At 55.9% G+C, this 22,913-nt stretch overlaps 1 protein-coding gene across 3 annotated transcripts in view; it reads right to left on the bottom strand.

Moving 5' to 3' along the window:
* TBC1D22A (TBC1 domain family member 22A) overlaps positions 1-22,913 on the bottom strand; it is a 298,901-nt gene that overhangs the window by 92,417 nt on the left and 183,571 nt on the right. The gene's annotated exons all lie outside the window — the stretch shown is intronic.

The raw sequence follows: 22,913 nt of genomic DNA, 5'->3' as shown, positions 1-22,913 counted from the left end.
CGGGCTAGTGGGGCAACCAGGCCTGGTCTGCGCCAAGGCAGCAGTCAGCATCCCCCCACCCTCGGGAAGGAGAGGGTGTCTGGGCTCAGCGAGCCACTTACAGAGGGTGCAACGGGGAATGGACCTGTGATAGTGGCGAGGAGAGCCAGGCAGGAGCGAGGGCCCTGCAGGGAAAGGCGGGGGGCTCTATGGCATTACCTGTCCTCCATGCATAAGTTTTCTGATTCCGTAGAACAAATAACCACCATCGATTTGTTATCGCACAACCCCCATGGCTCTGAGTCCAAGCAGCCTGGCTGGGTCCTCCGCTCAGGGCTTTGCAGCTGCAATGAGGGCAGCGCTCTCATACAGTGGCTCAACCGAGGAAGCGCCCACCTCCGGGGTAATGCCAGGTGTTGGCAGGAGTCAGTCCCCTGCAGGTGTATGACCGAGGCCCCAGCGCTCTGCTGGCTGCCAGCTGGAGGCCACCCACGCGTCCCTGCCACCTGAGCTCCTCCAGGCTGGCTGCCAGCTTAAGAGCAGAGGCAGAATCTAGCTAGTCTGCGAAAATGGGCTCGTAGATAATGTAACGTAATCACGGGGCAGACAGCCCACCACCCCCCACTCCATCAGGACGTAGGATTTGCCCAAACCCAGGAGCGGGGGGCGCGTGCTAGTGTGGACACCAGCTAACAGGGCTCCCTGGGATCCCCCCGAGGGCCCGTCCGCCACGTTCACTCGCTGCATTTCCCTCGGCAGGAGTAAACCCGTCTGAGCTACAACACACCGGCCCCCATGTCCCCCTTCCCGGCAGGACAGGGAGGAGGAGGGCAAGGGCTGCCTGCGAGTCCCGCTCGGTCACCTAGTGGCGGCTGTGAGTCAGGGCAGCAAAGCAAGGCGCTGCCTGACGGACACTTCCGAGCCGAGAGACGAGGCCCTTTTGCAAACGGGCAGGAAGCGGAGAAGAAACAAGTGCTGGGCCAGCAAGCGCGCGGCTCGCGCAAACACTGTGCAAGTCATCTCGTCAGCGGCACCAAAGCCCTGATGCGGCCCAAGTCCGCAATCAGGCGAAAGAGGAGGCGCTTCTCCAGGAGGGCTCCCTCCACCGTGGGCACTGAACACGGAGAACGCTGCCACCAACGTGCCCGACCCACGACTCCCACCCCCGGGCTGGCACGCAGGTCCGTGCGAGCCACCCTCACACCAGAGCTCAAGCAGCGGCGCCCACCTGATGCCCTTCTGACCGCGTCCCGAAGCTGACCACCCTTCCTTGGCACCCCGCTGGGCCGCCTGCAGACTTTTGTGAGAAGACACGTGGCACTTTAGTGGCCTAGAGGGTTGGCGCAGCCATCTCACCATTAAACTCTGAGATCGTCCTAACCAGGCTCCTTCCGATTCCTTTCCACACCCAGGACCCAAAGGGCAAGGCAGTCAGAGTCTTCCATGAAAGTAGAAGGGATGAGGGACATCTCGGTGGCTCAGTAGGTTAAGCTTCTGCCTTCAGCTCAGGTCATGGTCCCAGTAAACTGGGATGACGTCTCACACCGGGCTCCTTGCTCAGCAGGGAGCCTGCTTCTCCCTCTGCCCCTCCCCCTGCTTCTGTGCATTCTCTCTGTCACATAATTTTAAAAAGTCTTTTTTTTAAAAATTGAGAGGGATGAATGGATGAAAAGATGGATAGACAGACACACTGATTAACGGACAGTTTGATGGGTGGACAGCCAAATGATGGATGGATGGACGGACGGATGGATACATAGATGGATGGACGGACGGATGGATGGATAGATGGATGGATGGATGCATGGATGGATGGATGGATGGAAGGATGATGGACGGATCAGGGGAGAGAGGACAAAATGCCGGAGACTAAACAAGAAGTCAAGGGGAGGATGGTTGGGACAGACGATCCCAGGGTGCCTATAGAAAAAGCACTTTCCACACAAGTTCTGGGACTCCAATATTCTCCTGTCACAAGCCATTACTGAAGACTAGAGTCTAGACAAGAGTCCTTCACTCGCCACAGCAGACACCAATGCAAGACTGCAAGCCGACATCCGTCTTCCACAAAGATGTCCCCCCGACTGGCCCTTCTGACATCACGCGATAACTAGAGAGACGGCCTGCACTAAGTCACTCCCTCGTCTGCCGTCCTGCTGGCTACGAGCTCACCTACAAAGGCCTCTGTCGAATGCATCCCCGTACACCCAGGACCCAGCACAGAGCATGTTTCACAGATGTTAGCGGAATGTGTGAAGTCACCCGTGTCCCGATCCAGAGGCCACTCAGTCTGAGATAGGGCTGGAGAAAGAGCGGGTCCCCCAGAACATGCGAGAGGGCCCCCGGCCAAGGTGCCCAGCTCCCGAGGCACCCACTGCGAGGGCCAGCTAACACAGGCACAGGGCCACCTCCCCGCATCCAAACAGCAAGCAGAGGCACATACCAGGACAAGGGGGCAGTCAAGCGGGGCTGCCATGGGTCCTGCTGCCGCCTGGACTCCCAGGCCACGACGGAGCCGCTAGCACGGCTGGGAAACTGAGGAGTACCCAGTCTGCCCCTGGTTGGCAGGAAAGTGGTACAGAGCCAGGAGGAGGAGGAATGGGAGGCAGGACAGACAGGGAAGCATGCCACTGCGCAAGTCCTCCAGACACAGACCAAGTGAGGGAGCAGGGCCCCAGGGCCACAGGAGTCTCGTCTCCCTCTCCACAGCCCACCCCCAAGGTCACTTCTGATGATGACAGCCCACAAGCGGAAGACTCAGAAGCAAGTCGCCCAGCGACACCCATCTGCCTCCTAGTTCAAGCAAGTCTAGAACCAAGGCCTAGTCCCTACCAGGCCTCACACAGTGCTCAGTGCCTCATGAAGCAGACACTCGCTTAGTGTCCCAAGACTCCATGACAGCAGCAGACCCAGAGTCGTCACACGTTCACAGAGATCCCTGAACGAAGGACACAACTGGACCAAGGAGTGACAGCAGCCAGGAGGCAAGCAGCCCGGCCTGACCCAGCCTAGCTGCTGCTACAGACGGAATACGGGGGTGAGGCCGCCTCCCCAAACCACCCCCAGGGTGAGGGATGAGCGCCTGTGACTGCAGCCAGAGTATGGGGCAGGGAGGCCAGGCGTGGCACGGACCACTCCAGTGGGACCACCAGCCGTGGCAGCCCATGCCCACCCATGTCCAGGCCTGGGACTGGACAGCAGCAGCCTTGGGGGCAGCCTGATCTGGCCTGCCCAGCACCAGAGCCTTCCAAGAACAGCGCTGGACACAGGCCAGCACCCAAGGGCAACAGTCTGACTCTGGGTCACGGGCTTATTTTCTGCGCTGACATGGCAGTGCTCACGGGCTGCTCTGCTCTGTTCTGATTCAGTGTTTAGGAACGAGCCCAAAGCTGCCGGCGCATCAACGGGGAACCTGTGAAAAGAACATTAGCAGAGACACAGCTAGAGACCAAAGGTAACCTAAGCACTTAACTTCGACATTATTTTTTTTAAATAACCAGAACATAGTTTAAAATGATGAGTTTGTCAAAAAGGGGAGCTCTAGGAAGGGCTCTATCCATCACCAGCACGTTGCTAAAAGGCCCCTTTTCCCCACCCGACAGGAGTCTATCCTGCTTCCCGCACTGACAACCTACCCCAGACAGAGAAACGCCCGCTTCCCGGGACTGCCGTGAGGAGAACCTAAATGCAGCTCACTCTGCTTTCTAACCGGTAACCCAGCAGCGGGAGCGGTCGCTGGTCTCCTCCCCTGCACACAGAGACCCCTGCCCCCAGGAAACCAGGCGTAGGCAGAGGGGGGTGCCCCCACCCTGCCTCTCAGAAGACTCGGACACAGGGCGAGAGCCAACCGTGGACCCCGTCCCTCCAGGCTCTCGGGGAGCAGCCCCTCCTTGTGCCTCCCGCCAGCCGGTGGAGAGGTCTCGGTGCCCACGTGGGGCTCAGGCCCACCGGCTCACACACGACCTTCCCTCACTGCCCACGGCGCCCCAGGACCTCCCACAGTGGGCAGACACACTCACGGGGCTCGCACACAAAAATGCGATGTCCCACCCTGGAGCTACTCCGCTGTCCCCTCCTTGTCAGGGGCACATTCCCTCAAGGACCTCCTGCACCAAGCTGACTAATTCTGAGCATCAACAGGATTCATTTTAGAAAAGAAGTGTAACCTGGTAAACACACACACACACAGACACACATTTCGAGCAGGAAAGCGGCTGCATTAGCAAACCCCAGGAGCGACCGGCCCGGACCCCGTGCTGACCGAGGGAGGCCCAGAGCAGTGTGAAAGGCCGGGGGCGGGCAGCACGGCTCCCCCAGCCGAGTCTCCTCACAAGACGCTTCTCAGCACACACGGAAGCTGGCGGACGGCCCCGCAGCCTGCGGTCAAAGCCGGCATCACCAGCGATGGACGACCCGCCCCGTGTGTCCCCAGCAAATCCCTGAGGAGGACACAGCCACACGTCTGTGGCTTCCTGCCAAAATCTGGATCTGTGCACCAGGAAGCAACAGATAAGCCCAAATTAACATACTCTGGCAAGAAAACAAAGCAACAAAACCCGAATGCGCGCCCCAGAAACAGCTGAGTCACGAAACACAAAGAAAGGCTGAGCCTGTCCCAGGCAAGAAAAGACAAGGAAAGGCAGCGTGGGTCCAGGGACGCGTGGTGACACCTGGACGGAGTCCGCAGGCGAAACGCCAGTTCTGCCGTCAAGGTCGATCCCTGGCTTTGGCGGGAGCACTGTGCTTGTGGGAGAGAAGGCTCCGATTCAGGGGAAACACTGAAGTACGCGGGGGTGAACTCACGAGCCCCTGCTGTGCCCCCGGCACCCCCCAGGCAGGGACCCCCAGGCTCCACCCCGCTCATTTGCTCTCTTGGTGCCCCCTGAGGTCCCGCAGCACACGGCGCCCTCCTGAGCTGAGACACAGCAGCCCACTGGGCTCGACACGCCGGGGTCCGCACACAGCAGTGCCCGGAGGTGACTTCCTGCCCCACTCACTGGCCCGTCCTCCTTTCCTGGGCACAAGCCATCCCAAGTGCTCCTCATCCGTTTCTTGAAGCAGAGAGTGACAGGAGAAGAAATCCTCCTCTTTCCTAGGCTCCTGCTGGTCTACTTTTTTCTAGAGGACGGTGTGAGCTCAAGTCCTGCCACTGCTGTGTGTCCTGCCTCAGGGAAGGAGCACGGGCCTCAGGACCATAGCAGGGCTATGGAAGCAGGGATGCAGGAGGGACTCTGGGGACGTAGGGCAGGAGTGACGCAGAAAACCACCTATGGTCACCTCGGAGCCACAGCGAGCAGGAAACAGAGGCAGCTGTAACTGGGGCAAGGCCAGCTCCGTGTCACAGGGCCCCGGGGAGCAGCGGAACAGAGCCTGTGCAAGGGGTAAAGGATGAGCTCGGGGCACCTGCATCACAGATGCAAGGCCGTGCTGCACCGTGCTCCTGAAGCCATCTAGGGGACAGGACGCCAGAGTTCTGGAACATTCCATGGCCATCACAGTCTGGTTACACAGGTGCTCTCTGCACGTACAGCCTCTCCTGGCCTGACCCTCAGAATGAGTGAACCATGAGGCTCATTCTCCTGGGGAACACATGGGTAACCTGGGGCAGGGACACCCAAAGACTCGACGGCAGGTATCACAACGGCAGCTTCCTCAGTCATCCACCAAGAACACCACAGGGCCCCACGGTGGGGGCCGGGGGCCTGGATGCCAGCACCCACACCAGAGTCCAGGCGGCCCAGGTCAGGCTGGCTGAGAGGCCAACAAGGGCTCGGGGGCCTCCCTGCAAGCCCACCGAAGCTCCCAGGACAGGGCACTGTGCTCGCACTTGAAACGAGCTGGAGAAGCGAAGCGTCTCTTGGAGGGGGTGGACTCATAGGAAGCAGGCAGGGGCAGAAGCAGGGAGAACCCTGCGGGGGCCTTCATTCAACCCTTAGCTGCTCAGTCAACCCCGGGGGCTCCCCAAGTGTGGAGGGCCCGGCAGCGGCTCGGGGGGCCCGCAAGGGGGTCTATGCAGGTCTGAGCGGCAGATACACAGCGGCTGCGCTCTGCAAGGCAGGGAGGTCCTCCGCTAAGCGTGCTCAGCCGCTGGCCTGGCCGCCTGGCTGTGCAGGCGAGGATGAGGGCCAAGGACCCCAGCGTGCTCCAGGGCCAGGCCGCTCTGAGCAACAAGGCCCCCTGCCCGGCCTGGCTGCCACCTCCGCGCCCCAGCGGGTCTCTCCGGCCCTGGCTCTCGGACTGCTGTCCTCGGGAAGCAGATGGCAGAAAGCACGTGGACAGGGCCACGGGAAGCTCTGCCTGACCAGAACAACAGTACGAGGGTGGCTGCGAGGTAAGACACAGGTCCCGCCGGAGCTGTCTCTGCACGCGGGGCTGAGCAGAAGGCCACGGGAAGACCAAGCAGGGAATGACGCCCCAGCTGACTTGCGGGTTTCTTGGCCGTCAGGAGGGAGGCATCCAAGTGTAAAAAGGGGGAGGGCCCCGGATTCTCACCCCTCTATCATCCACTCACTTCAACAGAAGCTCCCAGCATTAGCTGTTCTGGGGCTGCTTTGTGCAGACCAGACCAAGGGCCGGGGGTGCGCGCAGGGACGCTCGGAGCCCCCATCCCAGGCGCCACGGTGGGACCCCCTCCTGGCCCCCTCAGCCCTAGGTCCAGTACTGCAGCCCACAAGACGGACTGCGGGACAGCAGCTCCTACTCCAGGTCTCGCCTCAGCCCTGCGACAACCTGCTGCACCCCAGGGCTCCCGCAGACGTGGCAAAGTCAAGCTCCAAAGGAAGAATCCGTGGGTCCACGTCTCCGTGTTCTGTGCCAGCTCCCAAGGAGCCGGCTGCACACACCCCCGCACAGGGCCCCACCTTAGCTGGGGGTCGGGGGGTCCCCACATGGCAGCAACCAGAGACTGGAACCGTCACACGCACACAAACGCACAGGGGTCTGAAGCCAGGGGTCACACAGAGGGACACGGCAGAGGGCAGGAGGTCTAGCCTGCCAGAAGAGCTCGGCCTGCCCTGTCCCCTGTGCAGGGACAGGGGTGCGTGCCTGAGAGGGACCATGGAGAAGCATGGGGAAGCACGGTGCCCTGCAGGGGGCCCAGCAGGGGGCCCAGCAGGGGGCCCAGCAGGGACCCACAGCCGGAAGCACGGGGGACACAGGGACCACAGAGAGTAAGGACGGGAAGTGCCCCATGGTCTTTCATGAGAGCCAACGGCTTACAGGCAGGGAAGGTGACCTCCACTACAGAAACCGTCCTCTCCCAGCCAGCCTGGCATGGACGTGCCCAGCTGTAAGGCCGCCTTCTGTCCGGGATTTAAGAGGGACGTCAGTGCTTTATGGCAGGGCCGATAAAACCACTTGCATTTTCCAGCAACTTGTAACCACGAATAAAAAGGACTTTCGGGAATCCTATCAAAACCAGAATTTGATGGCCTGCATTCAAAACCAAGACAACTTTTTCTTCCTGAGGTCAAGGAGAATCACTGCATTTGCAAGTGTCTGCTTACAATTTAATTAACTAGTCTCGGTTTGGCAATAAACCCTGAACGTCGATCTCAGGTTGGAGGGTCGCAGAGAGAGCATCATCAGGAGAAAGTCATCTAAGTCACGGGCTCAGAAGGCCTCACGTGCTTGTGTTTCACTACACACCAGATGGCCGTCACCACCTCCCGGGTAAACACGCACCCCACCCGAGCGGTCACACGTACACGGTCACCACGGCGTGGGCGCGCCGGTCCCCGCACCTCCAACTGGTTCTGGGGAAGGAACGGCCCAGGATGCAGAGAGACCAGACTCTAGTGCCGGCACAGCCGCCTGGCCTCAGCCGCCCTGCCAGCTGGAAGCACAGCTGTAGGAGACTCCTCCCCGGCCCTCCCAGACAGCCCGGCCGACACGGGAGTGATGATGGCCTCCAGAGGCCATGAGGTGGGCTGGGTGGCGGCAGCCAGATGACCTCGGGGGCCTCCCCCCGATTCCATGCTGAGTCTGGGCCTGCAGAAAAGAACTCCCAGGGGACAGTCAGTGTCCTATCTCCTGATACAGGACAGGATGTCCGCAGCCGTCACAGCCCATCCACACACATCAATAAGGTCTTGAAACATCAGCTAACCCCTCTGCCCTACAGGGGATTTAAGTGTGGCCCCACCCACAAGCCACGAGCTCCAAGACCCTCTTGGGACCCTGCAGTTCAAGCATGGGAGGAGAGCTGTCCCTCGGTTTTAAGAAAATAAATCCCTCTCAATCTCTTCAGGGGAACACCCGAAAACAAGCTTAAATTGGGTCCGAGAGGCAGCAAGTCCTAGAGAAAGAGCAGGAAACCAGAGGGGGGTCACAGAGGGACCCCAAGTGACAAGGCTGTAGCCCCACTCTCCCAACACACCTCTCTGGCCTGGAAGATGGCAGGAGGGGGTCGCAGGCCTGACCCAACAGCGGGCTTGGAGACAACAGCGGGAGGGCCCTGGGATCTGGCTCCTGCGGCAACAGCTGGCTGGCGTGGGCAAGGGCAGAGTGGAGGAAGTCCAGCACCGCGCCAGGCTGGGTCTGGGGAGCTCCGGGACCCTCTGAGTCACTGGGACACTCAGCTCCCATGTCTCACGGGGGAGCTCAGTATTTCAAAGCTCTGGCAGGTGCCACCTCCCGGATTATCCTGACAACCTTTGGGGGTGGTGGAAAATACACGTGAAGACTGTCACCCCAGATCGAGGCTTCTCCAAAGAGTGCTGTCCCTGCAATCAGCGCGAGGGCCAGCTCATGGGAGAGCCAATAAAGCAGAGGGGCCGGCAGGTCGCCGTGAGGAAAGGGCCCCGCTCAGCCGGCCAGGGGCACGTTCACACAGAGGCAAGATCATTCTCAGATGACCACAACCATCAGCACTTACCCAGTCACCTGTCTGCACACCCAGCGTTTTCCTGTCACTCTCCCAGCTACACAGCAGTTAGCAGGGGGCACGCTCTCGGACTGCAGAGCTTGTCCACACGCCAGATCGCCCCCTCCCCGGATGAAAGGGCAGAACAAAGGCCATGGAGGAGAGCCCCAGGGCACATGAACATGTAGAGACAGGGATAACCCACACAGACGCGTTCACCCGCCGCTCCCCAAACGTCCATTCTAAATCGGGAGCCTCGTCGGCAGCCCGCGTGGGAGGAGATCAAAGCCTCGCAGGGTGTGGGAGCCCTTGTGTGCGGACACCACAGTAACGCCTGATCCGTGCATCCAGCAACACGCCAACGAGGAGTGGGCACGGTGTGCACGCCGGCGCCCTGCTCGCTGCCGGGAAGCCTGCAGGACGCCACAGGCACAGGCTCAAAGCCGGGAGAAGGGACCCACTTGCTATTTCAGGATGGCACAGTAGACTCTTGGACCTCCTTCCCCTTCTCAGGCTGGCATGGCGGCGGGGCACCGGAAGGCACCAGATGCTGGCCGGCGTCCCATGAGGAGCCACGTGAGGAACCACGTGAGGGCTGCAGCCGGGGGCCGAGTGGTGGGCGTCACACAGCACACTGCAGCCTGCTGCCCCAAGGAGATCCTGGGTCACAGGCAGGCACAGGCAGGGCCCCGAGCCCCCAGGCCACTGCTGGGCCCCCGACATGGGACGGAGCTGGGGCAGCTCTCCGTGTTCAGCACCAAGCCAGGAGGGCAGAGCTGGAGGCGATGAGGGGCTCCCCCAGCATGTGGGACAAGAGAGACTGGAGAAGGAGCCGGCTCCTCTGGTGGGGAGGCAGACACTCCACTCTGTCGGGCCTCTGGGGGGAGTCACCACAGTGCAGAGGCGATGAGCTGAGGACAGTGCCTGGGACGCAACAGGCACCTGCCAGACGCAGCCTGCTACCAGCCACGGCCGCAGCGGCCAAGCCCGGGCGTGCGACGGGCTCACCAGAACCGGGGTGCACTCTCCTAATACATGACCTGGGGTTCCACTACGCTTCCTCCAGTCCTCTGATCTTCTGGTACCTGGTACGGCATCCTTCTCCCCGACAACACAGCGAAGTATCACGCCGGGTTTCAAGTGAAAGCATATTAAATCCGCTGGGGTGAAGGAGCCCCTGTCGGCCCGGCGCGGGGGTGGCATTGCCGCCTCCCGAGCACAGGAGTGAAGGACCACGCTCACACGGGGGAGGCCGCAGCAGGTGCGGGGACAAAGCCCCAGCAGAGACGGGGGAGCCAGGCGCAGGAGCGCAGCCCGACACGGCACACTCTGCCTCCTGTGCGGCCCCACGATGCCACGCGGCCCACGTCACTGCGGTCTACGTGTGCTCTGCCAGCCGCCAGGTTCGTGTGTCTCCAGTGAAATATCTCTATCATTCCAAATGCTCACATCAGCCATCCCCGGGCTTAATGAGGACGCAAGTGGGGGACAGGGAGCTGGTTATTTTTCACGCCAAGTGCTCCACGGCCGGACCGACGTCGCTGATTTATTCTCTGCTCTCCGACTGCTTACCTTGTAGCAGTAATAAAAATATTTTCATTCGGATGGTAATAAAGCTGAAACTAGTTTACTAGATGTAACTGGATTCTATCTTGAAAGAATAAGTCAATTTTAAACTTACAATGCAGTCAAGACAGCTTTCAGAGAAATTTCATTAAAATCACATTTACCTTAAATTAAAACACAGAGGAGAGGGGAAACGTACAAGCAGACAAAGCCACGCACACACAGGGAGAGCTGTTCCCCAGGAATGCATTCTGGCATCTGGTTCCCTCGGGCTGGAAGGGCACAGTTTTAAAAACGCTAACGGCCACCCCCAGTGTGCTGGGTGCGGGCAACACGGTCACGCTAATGGGCTCCCCGGGAGAGGGCAGGGGGGCCGTGCACGGAGGTGGGGCACACAGGGCCCTTGGCTGCCCAGCAAGGTGACCGTGGCCAAGCGGAGCCCCCAGACCACAGGCCCCAGTGTTCGAAGAAGTGTCAGCCCCTCCGCCGCCAGCCACCTGCGAGGCAGGACTGAAGAGCAGGGATGGCAGCGGGCTCCGACGGCGAACGAAGCTTCCAGCACCTTCGCGTCTGGGTGCGCAAGGGCTCGCGGGGGACAAGCTGCAGCCAGAGCCCCAAGCCAGCTGGCCTCCGAGGGCACACGCTGTGCTGGCCAGTGGCCACGAGAGTGCGGACAGTCGAGCTTCCCTTCTCGGAAGCCCGGCCGGGTGCCCCGACTTCTCTCCTCTGACATGCACTCCTGCTATGAAGCAGCCTCCCGTTCTGCTCGCGGGCTGGCATTTCCCCCTCACTAAGGAACCAAAACCCTGCAGTCGGAGGTCAGCCTGTCCCTCGGTCTGTACCCGTTTACACACCACAGCTTGCTTGCTCCTCTTCAAGCCCCAAATCCGCACCCCAGAAGAAGGGCTTCCATGTGCTCACAGCAGGGATGGAGCCCCTCCCGCCACGGCACAGCAGCCTCTCTCTGAGAGCCGGGCTCACCTGCGGTCCTGCCTGCAAGCCAGACCACCCAGGCAGGGGACAGCCAGCCTTCTGGACACGGGCCTGCAGACGCACCCCACCCCTGCTGCAGTTTCCAACTGGGTGAGGTGGGGAGATCTTCCATGGGGCAGCAGACACGGGAACCGGGCACAGAGTCTGCCTTACACACCAGCCCCACCCCGACCAGCCCCGAGAGGCAGATTCGAAAGAGAGGGGAGAAGGTCCATGCTGGCTCAGGCCCTAAGCGGGTCCCCAGGGCCCACTTTACAAGGGAGCCAGCTGGGGAGTGACCAAGTCCCCTTTCACAAAGCCAGGCCCCACTGGCCACCTGCCTCTGGTCCCTGTGGCTACGATCTGAACAGGGAGGGGTGAGGACCCTCTCCCTCTCCCTCATGCTCACGCAGCATGCCTGTCCTTTGGTGACACTCGGTCACTGCCCCTGGGAACGAGTCACCTTTCCACTTGTGTGCAGCCCCCACGTTGCCACACCACCAGCACCTTGCAGAGTTTGGGACACGTGTCCCAGGCCCCAAGGAGCACCTCGTGCACAGCAGGCTGCTGGGGGCACACCACTGACACACTTCAGAAGCACTCCGGGACAGACCAAAACGTAAAAGCCATCACGGAAGGAACTACTGCAGGACCCAGAAGCTTTGGGCCTGCCCTGGGCCTAAGGCCGGTGTGACAACCTCCTGGGAAGGTCAACAGCACCTTCCTGGCTCCAGCCCAAGGATGGGCCTCCTGGAGACTCCCCTCCACGGCAGGCCCAGGGGCTCCCTGAGCACTTCCCAGGCTGCACGCAGGTAGGCAGGTCACCTCCCCAGCTCTCAGCTCCCTGAGGCCAAGTCCTGCCGCACACTCTGCACACTGGCTGCCCTCCCCCAGATGCGGCACACTCTTCCTGTATCCTGTCACCGCCTGTACTCACAGAGCTCAGGGCACCAGAACACCTGGCCGCGGGGACAGAAGCTGCAGGAGACAGGAAAAGTGTTTCAAGTGCAGAAAACAACAAGAACAAGGACCAGAGCAGAAGCTGGGATCCCGTGTCCTGACGGAGGGAAAGCGACCATCCAGAGTGCGCCGGCCGGGCTGCTGGGGGGTGGGCAGCGGAAGGGCTGCTTCAAGCTGAGAAGGGCCCGGGGGGCTCCGCGGCCATTCCCAGCAGCACTCTGCGGCAGCGTGGACCACGCACCAGAGAGGAAGAAGACGCGAACCTGCCGCGCCGCTGAAGGCGGAAAGGAAGAGCCTGCCCTGACACCGCCAGCCGGGGTCACCGTCCCGCGCCGCCACAGGCCAGCCATCGCGGCCAAGCTCCTGCCCCTGACCAACACAGGGCGGGTCTCCCAAGGTCCCATCCACGGTCACTGCGAAGAAAAACCCCACCACTCGCGGGGCAGGTAGGCTCTGCGTGACCGTGAGTGCGCTCCCGGGCGGCCTCCCCGAGACCACAGCGAGCGGGTCAGAGGTGACCTGAAGCAGAGGCGTGAGGGTGTGTGAAAAGGCGCTCGGTGAGCAGCCTCAACACCACGTCCACGCTGGAGGCAATGGGCTCAACCGGAGCCCTTGGCCACGAATGGGGACCGCCCCACCCCCGAGGACACCGGCGGCCCCTCCTCCAACAGGCCGGTGTGAGGAGCGTCACCAGGAGCCCCGGGAACACGGAGAAGCACGAGCTCCGGACAATAACCACATCCACAAAGGAGCCGCATGTGAAGTGTGGGGTGTAGGGCTGTGAGAGTGGGTGCATGTGCAAGTGCGCGTACACACGCATATTCCTAAATCCCAAACAGCCCCCTATGCGGAGGCAGATCCTCCCCGCCACCCGGAACCCCAGCAGCAGGGGCGGCCTGCAGCTCAGGCACGGGTTCGAGTCTAACGTGAGCCCCGCTGAGCTCAGCCGGCTCAGAAGCGCCAGCCGAAACGTCGGGGCCCGATGGGATCTGAATGTCAGTGTGTGGCATACTTACGCCGAAAAGCTACAATTTGTGTGAAATTCACATAACGGGGTGCTCCTTACTCTGGCTGGCTCAAGACCAGGCAGGAGGAAGGATTCATCCCCCAGCCATCCCAGGCTCTTACCTGCTAACGCCAGATGTGGCTGGCATAATGGCCACAAATCTATCAGGGGTATCGTTTGGTTCTCCTGCAACACCATGCAATTTCGTTCAGATCTGTTAGCGGTCCAGGTGTGACACGGAGCAAACAGTCCCACTGGGGCTTCAAAGCTGACCCTCTCCCGGTCTGAGAAATGTTCATCTCTGCTCGTTATCACAGCATGGAATCACTAGGTCATTGGTGGGAACTTAGGATTTTACATACAAAGATCAGTCAGCAGGGAACAGACTGACAGCCACCAGAAACACTGAGCACATCCTCTTACCCGTGACCCCATCTCTCTGCTGTGACTGGCACGCCCAGCGCTGACCACCAAAGCCCAGGGCTCTCTGTGAGCCCCGGGTTGGGGACGGGGCTGCGCCCTTCCCCCGGCTCCAGGCTGTGGCCACAGCATAGCACTGGGTTTGGCCAACAAAGAACAGCACAGTTTCAGGAACCACTTTCTGTTGGAAGCGTTAAGAGCCTGTGAGGACTCCCCAGAATCCTTTTCCTTCCGTCCCAGGACCTGGGCAAGGATGCCCCCAAGGGTGGAAGCTCCCTCGGCCTGAGTCCCAAAGCGAGAAGCACGCAGAACAGAGTCCCAGCCAAGCCGCGAGGGGCGCACTGGCCGCCGAAGCTGCTGAGACTGGCCCGCCATCGGCCGAGCCCTTGCTGAGCCCCGTGACCCCCACTGGGGATTCCCGGCCTCCACCCCACACAGGGTTCCACACTCGGCCACTCAGGGTTTGGTCAATGTGCGTGTCTGATGCACGTCCAGTGCCAGGCTCTGGGCTCCCACACGGTCCTGACAGCTCAGCTGGAACCAGTCCCAAAGCAGCGGATGACAGGACAGCGTGGGTCAGAGTCTGGAAGGAACAGATGGTGGCCACCAGAGGAGAAGGAGCTGCTGCTGACCAGAAAGGAAAAGCAGAAGGAAGGGAGACGCCGCCCATCCTGGGGGTGGGTGCAGAGGGGCACCCGTAGTGACTGGGCACTGCCAGGGTAGAGGGACTTGGGAAAATCAGCACAGCCTCCAACCCGCAAAACCACCCCAATCACTAGCCCGTACTGTCCGGTGCAGGCAGACCTGCTCACCCAGCACACCCGTGCACACACACACGCACACCTGTGCACGCACACTTGCATACACACACCTGCGTATGCACACACCTGTGCTCACGGGTTCTCCAGGTTCCGCAGAGAACATTCCAGCTCCGCAGGAGCGACCGCACCCTCTAGACCTCCAGAAGGCAGCAGCCCCACAGGTGCACCGTGGCTCCTGGCGCTTGGAGCATGAAAGGCATGGCAGAAGGCAGAGGGTCTCCGGGTCACAGCCAGGACAGTCAGATGCCTCTGATGACTGCGGGTGCAGAACACCCACTGGCCCTGCTGTGGACTGTTGTGAACTGTGGCTCCGCACAGCCCCTCCCAGAATGAGTCTGGCCACCGTGCGGGGGACAGAGAACTCAAGAGGCTGTTCTGGCAAGCTAGAGGACCGTGAGCCACACCAAACACCGGGGGCGATCTATTTCTCCCTGAGATCGAAGAAGAAATGACATCTGGTAGCAGATTAAAAAATCAAATTAATGTATGAGCAAAATTTAAAAAGGCTGAGGTTGCTTTTTGAATAAATGACAAGCTCCCTAACTAAAGCCTGAGATCCACCCCCTCTGCGCACCGCCACCGTCCCCCGTCAGCTGGTGCCCAGACTCAATCCTTCAGTCTCCACACTTGCACCTGGAGGCCCCAAGAAAACACCCCATGTCCCTCGGTTGGGAGGGGCCGCTGGAGGCTGACTAGCCACAGCAGGAACTCAGCTCTGGAGGCTGCTTCCTCCACTCCAGGGCCAAAATAACTGTTTGCCAGGAAGAAGAAGTCCCCATCCCTGGGGAACACACACCACCAAAAAAAACATGTGACCCAAGACTTGGGCTCAAACAGGACAAGCAGCTGTTAGAAATGGGGGTCTGCTAAGGTCTTCGTGGCCACTCATCCAGGAAATCCCAAAATCTTTCTGATTTGCCGGGAGCCAGTGCCTTGTTCCACCAGACCGCAGACCTGCAATCAGTCTTTTCCTGTTCTGGGATGGATTTTGGTCTTCCCGGAGTGGTTCCATCTGGTTCTAGTCCTCCTTAGATACCCACATACCCCTTCCCCTTTTCCACAGACTTTTTGCACCTGACCCTCCCCACAGGCTGGGGGTGGGTGTTGATTTGCCTACTTGCAGGGGATTGGGGTTCATTACTGTCCCTACTTACGCTGCAAGAGTGGGCTCTCTGCCGCCTTCTTGAGGTGCACAGTTTCTCAGAGGGAATGCAAACAATGCACATTTGGGTGGCCTTGTGCAATGCCAAGGTCAGTCCAGACCGGCATGCTTGCTGGATTCCTGGAGTTATATTCTCGCCGCACGTTGAGGACACTTTCTCATATTTTTGTTGAGAAGTCAATTCTCAAATAGCTGTTCTTAGAAAATAATCTTTGCCTCCAGCTGCTTTAAGACTGTGTCTGTCATATAATAAAACTTCACGAGGATGTGCTCACATACAGTGTTCCCATTAGTAATTCTCCTCTGGACCCAGTGGTTGCTTGAATCTGTGAGTTGGCACATTTCGGGACTTTTAGAAAATGTCTCCATCATTATCTCTCCAAAGTCTCACGCATTCTCTCTCTTCTCCTCCTGTGACTCCAAACACACACCCCTCGGGCTTCCTGACCACACCCTCTAGATCTCCTACCTTCTACATTCTTACTCTCAGGTTTTATTATGGCTCTTTCCTTCCAATTATCTTCCAGATCACGCATGTTCTCTGTAGCTGTGTCTAACCACCACGTTTTTAATATGGTTATCATACTTTTCAATTCCAAAGATCCTATTTGGTCATTTTTTCAAATCTCTTCTGTAAAACTACACAGTTTCTTCTTCCCCTGCAGACATAGTCAAGATCATCTGTTTTTATTCCTTCATACACAGAGATAAGGATAATGGTTTCAGGGTGTGTGACTTAGAATTACTAAAGCACAGCATTTGGGGGGGCCAGTTTCTGATATCTGTTGCTTCTGTTTGGTCCACTTAAGGAGTTTTGAATAGGTGACAAGCTTTGACTGTACCCAGATCATTTTATTTTGAAAACTACATGTGTTTGTACAAACAATTTCAGTTCTGGTGACTTCCTCCAGAAAACAATCTGCTTGGCTTCTCCCAAGCACTGTGAGCGCCCCCGCAGAGAAGGACCGTAGCTGAGTTTCAAACAACCCTGGTCCTCTCAGGTGACATAGACCAAGATTACCAGACTGTACGGAGGCTGTTTCATTCTGGGTCTTCCAGACTCTGCTCGGTCCCAAGAAGGTCATGGGCCTTTCTCACACTCTCTGTGCGGAGTAGGTAGACCGTTTGCTGCGGGAGACTGTGCGAACAGCAGCTCGCGTTGGGATTCTTCTTTCTGGATGAGCAGATGCCCTCAGAGCAGCAGCCTTTAGTGCTGGCCTCACCTCTCTGAGCACCAGCATTCTCCTCGAACGTACGCATGGAGTTTTGTCTTCTTGCTGGTAGTTCAGCACTTTTAAGAAATGTGTTTCCTGGGGCACCTGGGAGGCTCAGGTCATGATCCCGGGGTCCTGGGATCGAGCCCCGCATCGGGCTCCCTGCTCCTTGGGAAGCCTGCTTCTCCCTCTCCCGCTCCCCCTGCTTGTGTTCCCTTTCTCGCTGTGTCTCTCTCTCTCTGTCAAATAAATAAATAAAATCTTTTTTAAAAAAGAAAGAAACAAATGTGTTTCCTTTTTCTTTCTTTCTCGTTTTCCTTCTTTTCCATTCTCCCCCTGGTCTCTACGAGCTTTACAGTGAATCTTCTTGAGCTAGTTCTGGTGTGTTCAGGGGGCAGCTTGGGCGGAAGCATCAGACCCACCAGCACTGGAAGTGAGGCTCATCACCTCTCACCTTGTCCTGTGTTCCGAGTTCCGTGGCTCGAGTCTTCCCCTCTCATTCTGAGGGGAGTCCTTCCGCTGGTGCCCCAGACAGCACAGGGGACTCCCCTGGGTTCTCATTAGCCACCTGAGCTGTCCCGAGACACATCGTTACCCCCGCCCAGCACACAGCCTCTCGGGCCGCTGCCTTCCACTCCGCTGGGCTCCACCACAGACAGGCCCGTCTCTCCTCACGCAGGGCACCTTCCTGTCCCCAGCACACACTTTTACAAAAGGCTTAAGGCTAGCAGAGAGGGGGTGCAACCTACTCAAATTAGAACTTAAAAGTGCTTTTGAGAAATCCTTTAGTCAACCCTCCCCACTACAAAATAAGACGACGATGCTGGATCTCTTCAGGTCTTCCCCTCACCTCCTCACTGTGCTTCCTTCTGTGTTCACCCCCGAACCCCAAGACCTCGGTTCTCCTTCCCCTCGCCACTCTGTTCTTCACAACACAGCTGCAGGACTCCAGGTTCCCTGAACTTTACATAGCAATTCAGCTCTTTTCCACACTAGTCCTCGCTGAGTCATGCCCATAAAAACCTCACCTTTCTATTTTCTTTAACTTTTATCAGTGTATTTAAACTATTTTAAAAAAAAGTTCACCCATTTTTCCCACCCCAGCCCCCACCTCTTGCAACCACCAATCCCTTCCTTGCATCCGTTGAGCTTGCTTTTTGGTGTTTCCATCTTTTTCTTTCTTTTTTTAGGATTGCACTCATACGAGAGATGGTACAGGATCTGTCTGACTTATTCTCCTTAGCATGATGCTCTCGAGGTCCGTCCACAATGTTGCAAACAGCAGGATCTCCCTTCTTATGGCTGAGCAACACTCCTGCGTGTGTGTGTGTGTGTGTGTGTGTGTGCGTGCGTGCGCTACAACTTCTTCACGCGTTCCTCTGTCAGTGGACACTCAGGTTGTTTCTGTATCTCGGTGGGTGTAAATGATGTGGCACTCAACATGACGTGCACGGATTTCTTCAAGTTGGCAGTTTTCATTTGGTTCAGCTAAATACATGGACATGAAACTACTTAGTCGCATGGTGATTCCATTTGTAACTTTCTGAAAAACCTCCATCCTGTGAGTGGCCACACCAGCCTGCGGGCCCGCCCACAACACACAGGGGCTCCCTTCTCCGGAACAGCCATTCTGGTAACGGTGAGACGTACTAGCTCATCGTCCTCTGGATTTGCATTTCCCCGAAGGTTAATGACAGAGAACATCTTTCCGGGTGTCTGCTGGCCACCTGCAGGTCTGCTCTGGAAACCCGTCTACTCAGATCTTCTGTCCATTTTCTAATCAGATTTTTTTTTTTTTGCTCTTGAGTTATAAGAGTTCTTTATATGTTTTGGATATTAGCCCCTTATCAGATATATGTGACTCGTGATTATCTTCTCAGATCTAGTGGGCTGCCTTTTCACTTTGCTCACGGTTTTCTTTGCTGTGCAGAATCTTTTTAGTGTGATGTAGTTCCAACCTTTTACTGTTTTTTCACTTTTGATAACAGATGCAAAAAATCATAGCCAGGACCTATGTCAATGAGCCTGTGTCTCCTGGCAGGAGTTTGAATGTTTTAGGTCTTACACTCACGGCTTTAACCCACTTTGAGCTAATTCTGTGTATGGTATAAAGGATCAGTCCAGTTTCATTCTTTTATATAAATTTTCCCAGTACCATTTACTGCAAAGACTGTTCTTTCCTCACGGTTTACTCCTGATTGCTTTCTTGTAAGTTATTTGACCATACATGTGTGGGGTTATTTCTGGGCTCTCCGTTCTATTTCATTGATCTACATGTCTGATTTTATGCCAATACCATCCTGTTTTAATTCCTATAGCTTTGGTAACACAGTTTGAAATCGAGGCCTGTGATGCCCCCAGCTTTACTCTTCTTCCTCATACGGCATTCTCCGTTTGCAGAGCCTTCTGTGCTTCCGTACGTATTTTAGAATTCTTCATTCAATTTCTCTAAAAAACACCACTAGAATTTTGATAGGGATTGCAATGAATCTGTAGATTGCCGTGGAGAGTCGGGGCCTTTTAACATTAATTCTTCCAATCTATCAACACCAAATATCTTTCCCTTTTCTTTTTTTTGGAGGGGGGTTATCTTCTTTAACTTCTCTCATTAATGTCTCATAGTTCTCAATACACAGGTCTTTGACCTCCTTAGTTAAATTTATTCCTAAGTATTTTATTCTTTCTTGTTTTTTTAACTTTCTCTTTCTGATGGTTTGTTATGAGTGTAAGGAAACACAACCGACTTTTGTGCACTGATTTTGTATCCTGCAACTTGACTAAACCCGTTTATTAATTCTAACAGGTTTTTTGATGGAGTCAGAGGTTTTCTATACATAATATCCTCTTACCTGCACATAGCGACAACTTCACTTCTTCCTCTCCAATGGGGATGTCCTTTCTTTTTCTTGCCTAATTCCTCTGGCTAGGATTTTCAATACTGTGTTAAAAAAACAGCAGTGAGAGTAGACATCCTTGTCTTGTCCCCAGCGTTAAAGGAAAAGCTTTCAGCTTTTCACAGTTGAGCGTAATGTTAGCTGTGGACTTGTCACAGACGGCCTTTATTCTGCTAAGGTATGTTCCTTCTATGCCTATATTCTGTTAGGAGTTTTTATCATAAACGGATGTTGAATTTTATCAAATGTTTTTTCTACATCTACTGAGATGATCCTACAATTTTTATCCTTCATTTTGCTAATGTGGTAGACCACACTGATTGCTGTGCATCTATAATCCAAACCATTTTGGATTATGGATTCCACAGTCCAAATATGCCTCGAATAAGCCCAACTTGGTCAGAGTGTGATCTATTTACTATATTGCTGAATTCAATTTGCTAATATTTCACTGAGCATTTTTATACTAATGTTCATCAAGGATACTGGCCTGTAATTTTCTTTTTTGTGTGTGGCATCTTGGTCTGGTTTCAGCATCGGGATAATGCTGGCCTCGGATACTGTGTTCAGAAGAGCTCCTCCTTCTTCTATTCTTTTGGGAGGGTTTGAGAGGATTGGTATCAATCCTTCCCTGAATGCTCGGCAGAACTCACCAGCGAAGCTGTCTGGTGCTGGACTTATGTTTCTTGGGAGACTTTCAATTACTGCCCGCTTCACGTCAGTCTCCCTGCCAGCCCGGGGCCTGGTGTTCAGGTCCTCGACTCCACTATGATTCAGTCTGGCTGGTGGGTAATCAGAATCTACCCACTTCTTCCCGGCTCTGTTGGTATATACTTGTTCGCATCCGTCTTTGACGACCCTTTCTGTTTCCGGGGTATCTGCTGTAATTATATCTCCCTTTTCACTTCTGATCTTACTTGAGTCCTCTCTCTCTCTCTCTCTCTTTCCTGGTGAGTCTTGCTAAATGTTTGTCAACTTTGTTTCCTTCTCAAAGAACCAGCTCTTTGTTTCACTGATCTTGTCTAATATCTGCCCAAGTCATTTATCCCTGCTCTCACCGGGGCCTCCTTCCTTCTACTAGCTTTGGCCTTCATCTGCTCTTCGTTTTCTAGCTCCCTGACTGGTAAAGTTGGGCTGTTAACTTGACACTCTTCTCATTTCTTGAGGGAGGCATTTACCGCAGGAACCTCCCCCTCTTACAACTGCTTCTGCTGCGCTCACTAAATTTTGATATGTCACTTTTCCATTTTCATTTGCCGCAAGGTACTTCTGGATGTCTCTTTTGATTTCTCCTTTGACCCACTGGTTGTTCAGCAGCATGTTGTCTAATCTCCCCATGTTTGTGAATTTTCCAGTTTTATTCATGCAATTAACGTCACCGTTCTTAATCAACAAGCCCACGAAGGGGTGTCCCCTCACCAAAGTGCCGAGAAGTCTGAATCAATGCCGTCCTTCCCCTAAAGTGCAGACAGGAGACAGTGGGGGTTTTTTTAAGCAATTTTTCTTCCTAACATATCCTGCCCTTAATAAAATCTTTACAGTTCCTGCAAAAGTTCCTAGTGCACAATTTCTCCCTCTAAGGGGTGAGGGATGAAAGTGGGGAGGGAGGACTTCCCAGGGTGGAGGCCTGCAGGAGCTCTCCCAAGGGGCTGCTGGGGGGCCTGGTTGCCCCACGGCCAGAGAGCCCAAACCCTGTCTGCTGGATGCACTTCCTGCTTGGAAAGCTTGGGCATCTAAGGTTTCATCAGAAGAACAGTCACAAAACGGCTACAGCGTTTCCATATTTTACGTATCTATTACATAAAGGAACCTTCGCTGTTGTGAAGAACGGATCCTTTAAGCCAAAAACTGCAGGCCGGAAGTACCCTCCTCAGAAATTGCACTGAAAAATGTGATTTACGAAAAAGCACAGCTTGGGCTGGGATTCCTCTGGTCCCTGCTGCTGCTCTTTTAAACCGCCCAGCAAATGCACAGAGTGCTTCTTGCTGAACCACAGCACCAGAGAAAATCCATTCCAGCGTCTCCCCAAACCGCAGCACTGGTACAAATGAGCGCTAACCACGACTTCCTAACCTCCACGGAAACAGAAAAGATGCCCTCTAAGGGACAAGAGGGGAAGAGAAGAAGCCGCTCCAGAAGTGTAATTCACACCTACTGCAAATCGTAGTTCGAAGAACTGAGAACGGGGCCAGTTGCGAACCCGCTAAGCGGGGAGAACCCAGCTGCCTCCCAGAGATCTTGCTGCGAAGAGAAGAATAAACGCGGTTCCACAAGCAGGAAACGTATCTCGAGCAGAAGGTTGGAAAGCAGCTAAATAGACTGAATGAAATAAAGTATTATTGGGAGAACCATGAAAACCTTCACCGTACGGAAATGAGGTAATAACCATTAGATCCCTGGTCGAAAATCAGATTCAATCAAGCTACAAAATGGCATTTATAATTTGTATGACTACATTTTATAATGTCATTCACAAGTTCCCCAAACCAAGTGCCTTTCTGGGGGGGGTGATGACCAGAGCGATGCGGCGAGGGGAGCGCAGAGCAACACGCCAGGACGCAGAGGCCAGGCCGGAAGACACACCCCTGTGTCGATGCTGGAAGCGAAGGACGATTTCTCTGCACGTTCGGCAAAATCACCTGCTGGGTTCACATGAGGCTCTCCGTGACGGAGCCCCCTCTTCTCTGCACCTCACCACCGACCGGTCGGTGCCACAGATCTATGCCTGGTTCTGCTTGGTATCACTGCGTTAACGCTCTGTTCGTTAATGTAACGAACTATCGGGAGACGGTGCTGGGAATGGGCAGGCATTATCTCCCAACTTCCATTTAATTAAACTCTGCTATTGCAATAGGACAGTCAGCACATCATAGGGGAAATTATTTTAAGAATGAAGGTAAAAGGTATTTCAAAGCCCCCACTTAAATATGAAAGCGTAATCTAAAACGGCCGAGCACACACTATAATTTTCCTATAATATTAAAGATTTTATTTCCAGATTTGGTAATTAATTGGATTCCATGGAGAAATTATGCCAGCATCCTTGATAGCAAAAT

Source organism: Lutra lutra, chromosome 8, assembly GCF_902655055.1.
Source record: "Lutra lutra chromosome 8, mLutLut1.2, whole genome shotgun sequence".
Classification (NCBI taxonomy): domain Eukaryota; kingdom Metazoa; phylum Chordata; class Mammalia; order Carnivora; family Mustelidae; genus Lutra; species Lutra lutra.
Note: the sequence above shows the minus strand (reverse complement) of the source record. Positions and strands in the feature narration are given on the sequence as shown.